A 12,407-nucleotide genomic window follows, 5' to 3' on the forward strand; every position below is an offset into this window, starting at 1 on the left:
TTCTTTGTCCAATGCAAAATCAAATGTCTATATAGAACTGATAGATAGTAAGTTTGCACGATAAACTGATACTGGAATTTGAAATTAGGCCCAAGTCGTCTTGTGGGGTCATTCTTATACTGATTAGGGTTGATTGCTCATGGAGAACACTTTTCTTTAATTTTTTTTAGCTAAAGTATGTTGAGGACATTATAAATCTATGATGTGAAAGATGTGACTTGAAGAAATTGTCAAGAAGCATTTTTGCTTCTTCCACTAAATTGCATGCTTCGACTCTATTATTTTTCTTTTCTTATTAGTTATTATGTTTTCAAAAATTATTGTATAGTATTGAAACACGTTTAAATATGAGATATGACATGTTTTAGAAATACTATTGTACAATTATAAAACATTTTCATGTCGTAGTATCAATAAGGATTGCTATTTGAACTCTAACAAAATTCTTATCACTTTTTTATTATCATCTCAATTGTTGTAAGATGATCATTTGTTCTGTAATGTTATGGTATTTACATCATTGTTAAGGTAAAAAGAGGTATTCTGTGAACTTTTGTTCTTGTTCAAAAACATTACCAGAAATTTCGAAGAAATCTACACCGTACAATGTTGTTAGTTAACACGCCCACTGTCGAACCCTAGTTTTGAATCCCACAATCCGAGGGTAATGAGGTAGATAAACCACCACGGGGATAACTAGTTGGGTGGAATCCTATACGAACACCCCAACCCCCACTTGCGCCGTGCACCAACAAAAGAAAACAAACTGGAATATCAAACTGATGTAACGGCGGGTGAGGGCTGGAGGGGTCTGATTATTTTGTAAACTAATAATAATAATAATTTAGGGTTCATGGGTCCATTTGGAGGAGAGCGGTGGGGTCCACAAGGCCAGCACAACCAACCCCCCACCACCACCACTTTAACCGTTTTAACATCATCCCTGACTGACTGAGCGGGCAGCTAGCTGACCGTAGATCATGTGAATTGTGAGCATTTTATAATATCCTCCCCATCCACCCGTATGTATAAAACAAAATGACATATCGATTATAAAGTATTAAAATATATTGAAAATATGAGAATAATCATATAATGAGTGTTCATACAGGTATTCAACAACTCTTACAATTTATTAAAAAATAAAATTCAAAATAAAAGTTATCAATTTTCTATGTAAGTAAGATTCGTGACCCTTAGAGTCACGACCTAGAAGGGTCTAGGTGGGCGCTTAGGTAGATTTAGACGTCTTTTTTTAATTTTTAAATATCTAGGAATTAATTAGGATGGTGACCAGCTGATAATTATATTTCATTCTCTAGCATATATAGCTAACTTTGGATGGTCAATTATGAAAAGATATAATTTTGTTTACTAATATGAATCACCATTTATTTTGTCTATCGTAGGCAGGGATTTATGGAAATAAATAACCGCTGAATTGGCTAACTTGACTTTCTCATGTTCTCTTGGTCCAGATTATTTTGATCAAATTCATGACTGTTGCTGGCATCTCTTAATGGCGGGACACTGTTAGTGTTCCATTGTAATTTTTCTTTTTTGGGCATTTAGCCCCGTTGTCAACCTAAAAAACACTGGTAAAAACTAAAAACTAATGAGCCAAAAGAAAATTTGAGCTTGATCTCTAAATTCTAAATTAGTTTATCATTTGACATAGTGCCACACAAATTTCTTCTTTCTCAACTTTTTAAAGAAGGTTCTGAATTTAAATCTAGCATACTTAGATACGAAATAGAAGTCGAGAACCACATAGAATATTGTTACAATGTTATTACCACGCCTACAATGACCTCATGAACAGTTCAACTAAATACACTAAATCTAAAATATGGAAAATTACATTATCATTAGCGATGATTACATGTATTGTTTACCCTTAATAATTAGAAAAGAAAAACAAACATAAGGATTGGAGGACCATAAACAACCCATACCTTTAAATCCCAATAAAATAAAAAGAGATCTTGATCACATGGAAGCATGTGATGATGAGGATGGGAATGGCTTTGAAATATTCATTCTCCAGCTCTTTCTTTTTCCTTAACTATATATGCACACGTATATATTTAATTTCCAGTAAATTTTCTTCATTTCTTTTTTATGTAATTAGATTTCAATTTTTGATTTCTCTTCGAACGTGTAATATAGAAAATAATATATATAGTACCCCACAACGCACTCAATTGGAAAGAAAGGCATTTTGTGGGTACAATGTCTTATGGTTAACCTTACTCACCCCACTCTTTATTTTTCCACCCTCCCTCTCTATAAAGCTGGTAGACAGATTATATGTTGTAGAGTGGTCCTTGAGAGACCTTTGTATGAAGGGTATGGCCTTTTTCCCAACCTCTCTCTCTCTCTCTCTCTCTCTCTCTCTCTCTCTCTCTCTCTTATTACTGTATACTGGCTAGGTAGAAACTAGAAAGGCACACAAGAAGGGATGTTCTGGCAGGCCAAAGGATTCCTCTTTGGTTTGGAGCTGAGATCTAAAGAGACTGTAATTACAAGTCCTCGCCATGCTTTTCCACAGCTTTCTTGAACTTCAATTCTCTGCTGTCTAAATCTCTTTCAGGATTAGCACCATGGAAGCTCAAGAAAGCTGTGGGAGACCATGGCAATTCTGGACTTAACCATTTCAACTTCCCCAAAATGTTTGCAGACAACATGAAAAATGATTTCTACTTTTTCACCACAGATCCTGGTAATTCCCTCATTTTTCTTCCATAATTCGAACCCATTTCGTCAAAATCTTTTCTTTCAGAATTATTTCATAATTATATGGGACCGTAATTTTTCTCTTATAATTTGAATTTATTTGTATCAAATGTGGTTCTTTAATATGTATGTATACACATGGGGCCGCTCTCATGAAACTGTCTTTGCATTTTGTCTGAAAAATTATGTAATGAATGGACTCTGATACTTCTGAGTTACAATGTGGGTTATAATTTACAAAAATTTTACACTACACGTGTGTTTATGCTTGCACCTGTGTATCAGATGACTAGATTTTGACATTTTCAATCTTGCCGTTCAAGCACCAGTATACTGTAGGAAAACCCTACAATTTGAATTCCCTTCTCCTTGAGTTTGGAGTTAGAATTATGTGTATTAGGTAAGAGGGTACTTGCTGCTGAAGACAAACCCCATGAGCTATGCTACTGTAGTTGTACAGATGAACTACAGATGAAGATGAGATTCAGTGAATTTTTGTGCCAGTATTTTTTAATCTATAACTCTACTGGCACACTGTTTGAGCCATGCAGAATCGTAATTTTAAAATGTATTTTCTTCATGTTGTCTGATACATTTAGGTGAAATTTCAATTTAATTTTTAAAAATATTCCCCTGCTGATTCATTCAATCAAGATGGTGAAAAAAATGAGTTTGTGCTTCAGAGAAGATTCCCCTACCCTTTCCCTTTTATCAACTATGATGACACTTCCCTTCCTGTTCATGCAGTTAGCCTTTTGATTTTCCTTCCACATCTTCTCCTACATTTCTGTGAAAAAGGATAAACCTTGTCCCTATCAGTAATCAATTTTATCTCTCTCTCTCTCTCTCTCTCTCTCTCTCCTTTATGTTTGTACAACTGAATAGGGTTGTCATTGGCATTACAACTACACAATTATGCTTCCCTTGATCCAAGACTCAAATTAAAAAGTAAACAAGAAGTATCGATGAAAAAACCAGACTGAAACTTTAATTGTTTTCTCTTCATCATAACTAGATGCACCGCATGAAACTTTCGAAATTTCATAAACGTTTCTGCAATTATACATGAGCTTTTTCGGTCTCCAGTGATTATCCACGCTACACGAGCAAGCTAGAAGAAACAAAGCAATTTTGGCAGTCCTGTAATTGTGATTGGAATGGTTGTTGAAGACCTACTTATATGTGTATCGATTCAGTATTTTTTTACAATGAGTTTGTTTATCTACCTGGTATATGTACGGGGGATTTTCTAGTATGCATTAGTGTATAACATCTACCGACACCCAGTGACTGTAGGATCCTTGGATGGACATCTAACACCCTATTTAACTGGTGTTTGCCAATTGTCATACACCAGAGCATAGTAGAATTGTTTTTTCAATAGTTCACAATATTCCAGTAAGTTGATCATCTAGTTAGCTGGCTTTAACTTTTGTCATCAACACATTACACTGGATTTGGTAAAAACCCATTGTTCCTTTTCTCTGTCACATTGCTTCATATGTACTGTTTCAGCAAAGTATAGTTTCATTGGCAAAGCTTGGTAACATCTTCAATTATAAATTGAATATGGCCGATTCAGCAACTATATGATATTTGGAAAATTGAAATCGATGGTAATGATGGATGCAATATATATTAATAGCATATTGTGACCAATTTATAACAGCCAAATGATGACTTGCATTCAAGTCTCACACATGCTCACAGGTACCACGCTTTAACTACTTCATTACAACTTAACATATTGTTACTCTCACATTTACTGAATTCAGCATTGATAATCTTTGAAATAGAATCTGAAAACCGAATAGTTCGGATTGGTTTACACACAGAAAATTATTAGAAGTCCTTAAATTTCTAAAATAAGAACACCATTATTAACCAGAGTAGTGCAGTGGAAAATGGAAGTGCAATGAATGTCTTAACAAGGCCTCTTGCTAACTAGCTAGCCAGGACCATGTCCACGCAAATCACTTCAGAAGAGGCCAGAACAATTAAGGAGGCATGCATTGGCTCTTCTGGAGTAGAATTAAATTAACAAGGCCGCACTAATTTCTGTGCCTAGTTATCAGGAACTGGGGCACCATAGATCCCTTTCCTTCCATAGGGTAGGGCCGGGGATTCAAACTTTATCGAAGCCTCTTCCGACTTAAGAAGAAACCTAACCCTAGACTAAGAATTAGGGGGAATTCGAACTTTGTTGGAACTGCTTTCAACGTAAAAAGAACTGTAAACCTAGACTAAGAGCTAGTTGGTCAACATATAGCTCATTTATGAAAATAATCGAGTTACTCAAATCAAAACTTAAACCTGAACGGAATTAAAATAGTGGATGCTTGGGGAAGTGACCTAGATGCAGTTGAGATGAAAGTCCAAATGTATTCAATCAACTTAGGCTATAAAGCCAGTTATCACTTTTTTACTGGTATCCTGACTTATCTTTCAAGTTTTTCAGACCAGATAAACCACTGCACTGAGTCATATACATTGAGCATAAAAAATGTCCTATATCTTCAGATTGAGTGAACGTGAGATTCTCTCGCGCAATCAAAAAATACGGACCAGTTGCAGCCAGTTATCACAGTAGATTTAAGGATCATTGTACATTATTTGCAAGTTAGTCTGAAATAAAAGGGTATTTATACCATATAATCCAAATTGCCACTAGGATGGACACATGAGGCATCTGCTAAAGCAAACACAAGACAAAATGTTAGAATCCAAAAAAGAGCATGAGTTGACGTTTTTAAAAGTTGCACGAGTCATGGCCTTCTCTTCGAGTGAAAGAAGACCATCTACAGCATCTCAAGACATATATATATATATATATATATATATATTTATATAGGGTTATATATACAGTTGAATATATCGATACACTAGCATCAACAAGCAATGGAAGAATATGTAGTGAAATGGTTTAGCAGACTGATACTACCTAGTGTTGATCAGTGGCAGAAAAATCCCGTTTAAAATGGCAATGGCTAATTAATCTCTTAAGGAAAGTAATGAAGAAAGCCTGTGTGAAGAAACGATGGCTGAAACATATATATTTTCAAACCATGACGGCCAACGGAAAGAGATACGGCATAGAGAAGCAATACCTTTGCCACCGTGTGTTGGGATTTGACCGATCGACCAATCAAGCAATATTATCAGGTTGAAGTGATTGTCTTTTCATATCAAGTGAAAGTGATCAGCAACGATAAATAGCAACTTTCTTGACCATTATATATAGGTACTACTTAAGGTAGGTCGTACCTTCTCATGATGATCAATCTCAGCATATATACCAGAGGTTCACCAACAACTATACCATGATAGCATCTAAAGTGGTACAAATATATAGGCACTAACGGTAATAATTCATAAACACACAAATATAAAAAAAAAAAAAATATATATATATATATATATATAGACACACACACACACACACACACACACTCCTTTTATATAAGCAACATTCCATATTAACTATTTCTAAACTACCTAAAAGAGAATCAAACTCAGACATAGAGTGTAAAACACTATTCTAATAATTTAATTATATCTAGATTTGCAAAAGCACATATATAAATACACAGTAAAACCAAATGATAAAGAAAACTGCACTCTAGATTGGGCATAAAGCAATGATATATTAAAACGTTTTACAGCAAATGAAAGGTGAGCAATTCTATTGCATGTTAGATTAGTGGGTGACATTAAGACATGAAAAGTAGTTGGATCATGACCCGTGCAGCGCCTTTAGTCACTCTTTTAATTTATGGTGGCAAAAGGGTTGGTCTATTAATTGGATGTATCCAAATCCCCGTGAGAGCACCCATCTGTAAATCTAACCAATTCTTGCATAGATGACAGTTAAAAATATTCTCGGTTTGGATCTTAGTTACGACCATGAAAGATTGAAAAAAAGCTTTAGTTGTCTCTGATATGTAATAATCCAAAAGAAAAGAGAAAGGAGCCAAACAAGACCAGCACACACATGTCCTTGCCAGTGAAAAATATGGATGACATTTTTTTACACACTTCGTTTACATTACCATAGTTGGCAAAACATAACCCTAATTTCTTCAGCAAGGTTTCGGTTCCATGAACTTCATTAATTTTCTCCTCTGAACCATTAAACAATCAAATAAGGGAATGATTTCTGCACACATCTTTTTTTTATTTCTTCACACCACTATTTAAGTGTGCAAAGTGAGAAAATGGGTGAGTCGGAATCATTTCTCGTCAAATTATTTGCTCCAAAGCTTAGCTTGAATGAATAAGCTAAACAGTAATGAAGCACGAGTTGAAAAGATGAAAAAGGCAACAGAGACCTTTGTGGTCCAGTGGACATTCAATAAACCAACTGAAATTGTTGTCCTAGAACAAATTTGAGTAGTACTTAGTCCTTGCTAAGCCCTAAAATAAGTTATATCTATGTGATAAGCAAAACCAATAAAAGAAAGACTAGCTAGATGTTTAGCTAAAACATCAAGGTCCACGTACTTTAATTACACGCACAAGGAATTGAAATACTTTTATGTAGCAAGGGCCGGCAAGGCAGATGAGAAACGGATGCAAAGTAATGACCCTGAAAATGATTCAAACTTTTTTTTTTCTCGCCCTGCACGTTAGGGACGTGCAAAATAAGGAAGGGAGTGTGCGATCATCATTTCCCAAGAATTAATCGCGGTCACATATATGAATTATGAGCATGAGCTAAGATAGATTTTGACCCCTATGGAATCTGAGAATCGCATGTACATGTATGCATATAAAATGACTGCCACTCTATCTGAACTCTCTCTCTGCCACTTTATCAACCGACACTAGGGTATAGAGTTACAGAGCCATAAGCATGTAGGATAATTTAGCACGTTAATGTTTGAAATTATCAAATCTTAATTAGCATTTGAATCGAATCCAAAGGAGATATATCGCCTTCTGCCAAAAAAAAAAAAGGAGATGTATTGCCTGCAATACATGGAACCAAGACATATGCAAACAATATAAAGCATGATTAACTAAACAGTTAACTAAGTCCACTGATAATTAAACAATATAATTAAAAGACAAGAATCTAATCTTGCTTGCAGGAGTTAATATAAAATATATCAATCATTAAGCAGAATATAAAGTACAGATGGATCAGAGATCGAACTACATATCAAGAATGTTCTCTGAAGTCTCGATCCGAGAGAGGGGGAGTTAACAGGTGAAGATTTCTCCTCAAAGAACAGCATTGTAATTTGTCACCGCTGAAATAACTCACAGAGGAGATCAATCAAGCACTAGGGGTAATAAACATTTCGGAAATTTTGTATAGGCAAAACTCGTGATTGTGTTCGATTTAATTCATCAGAAATATATCAGATCCCCAGGTAAGGACAGAAATATATCAGATCCCCAGGTAATCATACATGAAAAACTCCAAAAACTTCGAATAAAATTAGGGTTGAAATCAATTTCCATTGTAGCATGGTTTACAAAACCATCACCTACTTCAAAACATCACAGACTGGTTCTTTATATGAGAATCGAGCAATAAATCAACTTAAAATCATGTTTAAATAATCAATCACTTGTGCGTGGATAGCATAAAAATCATGTTGGAATAAAATCATGAAAGATTGAAAAATTTCTTCTGGTATTTGAGCAATAAATAAACTTGAAATGATGATGAAAAATCACTCACTTATCAGTGAGTCAAACGGTGCAAAATTAGGTATAGATGTTTAGGGTTCATATAATATCTAAGAGAAGAGACACGATCAAGAAAATATACCAAGATATGAGGGACAATGGAGATCCATTATGTGAGCGAATTTTATTGAGCCTATCTGTATCTTCCCACAGCTTTATTGAACCGCAAACCAAGTTAAGGGGAATAGAGAGACTGAGTCGACTCACTCCAAAGATCGGTCGATCTCGCCATAGATGGATGCAGTTCAAGAAAGCTGTGGAAGAATACAAAGAGGATCATCATCTTCTATCCATTTTAGAGAAAGAAAGAGAGGGAAACGCTAAGGCTATGGATATCTAGAGAGAGAGATAAGATGGCTACGAAGCTTCGGCCAATCAGAGAACGACAGCAAGAGCAGAACCCCAAAAGGGGAGATGCAGAAGCAGCAGCAGAAAGGGTTAGCCTGTTAGGCAGAGGAGGAGGAGGAGGAGGCGGAGAAGGTGGAGGTGGGGGTGGAGGTGTAGGTTTAGGAGAAGGGGAGGTTGGTATTTATAGTAAAAACTCGATGGTGTCTCTTTTTTTGTATTAATTTTTTTTTAATTGTATTTTTATATTTTTTACCATCAATCCCGAGAAGAATATTGGGCCTGAGATTTTACAGAGTCACAGATTACACTGTACTGACTCCACCCTTTTATTTCGAACCCTATTAAAAGCTGGCTACGTTCATCAATAGAGGCCCTGTTTATTAAGGGGAAAAAAAAAAGAGCTAATGATATGATTTGAAATTTTTAAATTTTAAGATAAAATAAAAGTTAAAATGAATAATATCATAATAATTTTTTAATGTAAAAATATGATTTTTCGTTAAAATAAACAATAACATAAGTTTTTCGTTAAAATTCCTAAAAAAAAGAGGTACTCCCTTTATTTAATAACAGCTAATTAAGTGAAAAACCAGTTCTTAATAAAAATACGTGCGGTTGGATGCAAGTTGGCGGATCGGACGGTGGCTGGTTACCCTAGTGGAGGCAGGCTATTGGGACCCCTTTCCAGATTTGTCTCTTTTATATATTGGTGGAAAGGTTTTGTTTGCCTGACTCGCGGTAAAGCATGTGGGTTGCACTTAGCAAGTTTTGACCCTAAACCCTAATCAAAATAAACTCCACAATTATTTTTTTAAGGAAGTAACTATTTCATTAATCAAATAAAATAAGAAACGAATACAAGTTCATGATTACAAATGCAACATAAAGATAATACAAAACTTACTCCATATAATAATACTTAACCAAATAAAGTACGCTCACGACGTCAAAATTTTGCATCACTTTCTAATGAACATACAAAAGATGTAGCATCTTCGGCAATGAAGGCATGCTATGAGACATCATGAAGATGTCCTCATTGTCCTTTGCCAGACAAACAAACAACGAAACCACAACTTAAACAAAACAAAAACACAACACATAGGTATGATTCCTCAATCATTGGAAACCGGCCATACCTAACCAACATAAAAGATAAGCTCACAAGACCTAAGCTATATGAGCCAGACCTAACACCTTCAAAACACATGAGCTAAATATCGCACCATCGCATGAAGATTTTGCAGCATCAAGAAAACATGATTGTGAGTCCCTCAAACCACTACAACGACCCCAACAAATGAAAGACCATGCCTTTCATGATCTTGCAATCATCTACAAAAAAAACCCTGCTATTAGTGACTTTCAACAAACCTTGAGCTTCCTCTACATAATCATTGCCAAGCACACAAAGCACAAATCACCATCTTAGACTTGAACAACAATTGTCGTTTTAAGATCTGGGGTTGAGTAGTAAGTCATAACTGCTACAAAAGCTCTCCTCCTTAGAAAGAGATTGACCACAACCGCAAAGACTGTTTTGGACAAAGCGATCACTACAAAAAAAACATGAAAAGAAAAGAAGGAAGGGATAAATAAGGATTACCGCCGACCTTAGAGGCAAAACTGGAGTCGCCGATGGTAGTTTTTTTTTTTTTTTCTCCTCGTGCGCCTAGGGTTTGTTGGGGCGCTTTAGGGATTTAAAAATTCTATTTTGTTTCAAACCCAAAAAAAAAGGGAGTTTTAATGAAAAGCCCACGGTATTATTCACTTTGATGAAAAACCACATTTTTACACTAAAAAGTCAATCCTTTCGCTTTACCCTTTATTTTGTCCTTATCATTAAAACTCAAAGTTTTCAAGCCCTTTTCATTAGTTTTCCTTAAAAAAAAAAATCTATTTTTTTTCTTTATTCCCTTACTTTCCCCCTTGTTTCATTTGCGGAAAGGTATTGAATCTATTGATCAGAAAGTAACTTCTACGTTTTTTTTCCTGGAAGTAAAATGGAAGGTAGATTTCTCGTGTTTGGGTAATGCTGGGAAAGTAAGGGGTGAATGTTGTTTTTTTATTTATTTCCTTTTTCATGTTTGATTTATCCATGAATTAGAAACAAATTCTGCTTAATTTCCCAATTATATATTTTTCAACAAATTCTGCCCATGGTGTTTCAATGAAAAAGGAAAATCAAACCCAAACTTGTCGGAGAGTTTCGCTTTCTCGCTTATTTTCCTATAAGGGGGTGAGAAAACCGCTCAAAATTGAATTTACTAAACAATGGTTTGTATCTCCGTTTGACTTTGGCTCATGAGGCGGAGGTTTCGGGTATATAATATAACGATAATGAATCGATTACAAATCCTGGAATGATGGCTTGACTCTATCCATAAACTCGAAGAGTGGAGGGCAACACAAGTTAACTAAAAAACATAGACTTTTCAACCCAAAGTGTAGAGTTTGATTCCTTCTGCCACTAATATCGCTTGTATAAGAACAAAACGTGAACTAACTATGTGGTAATTCTTTTTGAAAAAGCCTATCTTATAAAAACAAAACAATATATAACAATAATTCTCAAAATCTCAAAGCTATTTGGGGGAGGAGCCTCTTGATCCAATTTGAATATTTAAACAACTGACACCTACACTATAGTACAACTGTTCCAATGTGGATGTGGTCCAACGAGTATATATACCCTTCTTTTGCTTAAACGATCTATTTATGCACATAAATAAATCATCAAGTGATTATTCTGATAAAAATTCAAATGAACATAACAAAATAAATATATAAATTAAAATGTTAATGAGATTCTTTAAAAAATAGAACTCTCTGACACTTCATGTTTTGAGCACAGTAGTTTACAATGTTGGTACAAAAATTGACGTTAAACTATAAAATGAGAGATAGTTCATGAAGAACCTCTATTTTGAGATAATTCCTCTATAAATTATAGTAAAAATGAAATTGCAGTCGAAATTAAAAATAAAAGAAGTGTGGAAAAATTAAAATTGGGAGGAGTCACATGGCGGCATGTTGGGGCGACCCCACCCGTGGGAAGGTGCGAGGGGGTATGTGACAGTAGTACACTCCCGTTTTTCACGGAACGGAGGTCGCTTTGTTGGGTTGTTTTGGCAGAACACGATGCGTCGATCCCAAACTCGACTCTGTGGAAGCTCCTCAACCTTAACAATGGGTTGGTGCGCAGGTTAAGGTACTATCATGCACACACCCCTTGTCCCGAAAGCTTCTTATATGACATGAATACATCATTATCGTAGTGATACAAATTCTATATATAAATAAATTTGTGTATATCATCATGGTATCATAGAAACCTTCTTCCTTTTCCTCTTTCACATTGGATTTATGATTTGTGATCACTAATCATGGGATTGAGGTCGTATCCGGATCTCATACTCTAGAACCTTCAAATCTAGCAATTCAGATCATTCAAGAGTGAGAGGAAGATATCTGAACATTAAAAAAAGATTGTGTGTGAGGTAAGCAAGAGGAATAGAGTAATAGAGACCGCATTTAAATTGAACAGTCTACGAACTCCGGAGTGTGAGATCTTGAGAGGATCTCAATCCTGATCAAGGATGCTATATTTTGTGATTATGCTATGG

General features: G+C 35.3%; 2 long non-coding RNA genes across 2 annotated transcripts; one reads left to right on the forward strand and one right to left on the reverse strand.

The window, feature by feature from the left end:
• Positions 1 to 2,233: 2,233 nt before the first annotated feature.
• LOC125469712 lies at positions 2,234 to 6,120 on the forward strand. The gene is made up of 2 exons (XR_007251922.1): positions 2,234 to 2,722; positions 3,823 to 6,120. It is a non-coding gene; the product is annotated as an uncharacterized LOC125469712 (long non-coding RNA).
• A 1,709-nt stretch (positions 6,121 to 7,829) lies between these two features.
• Positions 7,830 to 9,381, reverse strand: LOC125469711. Its single transcript, XR_007251921.1, has 2 exons — positions 8,516 to 9,381; positions 7,830 to 7,988 (listed from the first exon to the last, which is right to left on the reverse strand). It is a non-coding gene; the product is annotated as an uncharacterized LOC125469711 (long non-coding RNA).
• Between the last annotated feature and the right edge of the window lie 3,026 nt (positions 9,382 to 12,407).

The sequence above is a fragment of a genome, unplaced genomic scaffold, assembly GCF_019419815.1.
Source record: "Pyrus x bretschneideri cultivar Hongxiangsu unplaced genomic scaffold, Pyrus_bretschneideri_v1 Contig44, whole genome shotgun sequence".
NCBI classification, from domain to species: Eukaryota; Viridiplantae; Streptophyta; class Magnoliopsida; order Rosales; family Rosaceae; genus Pyrus; species Pyrus x bretschneideri.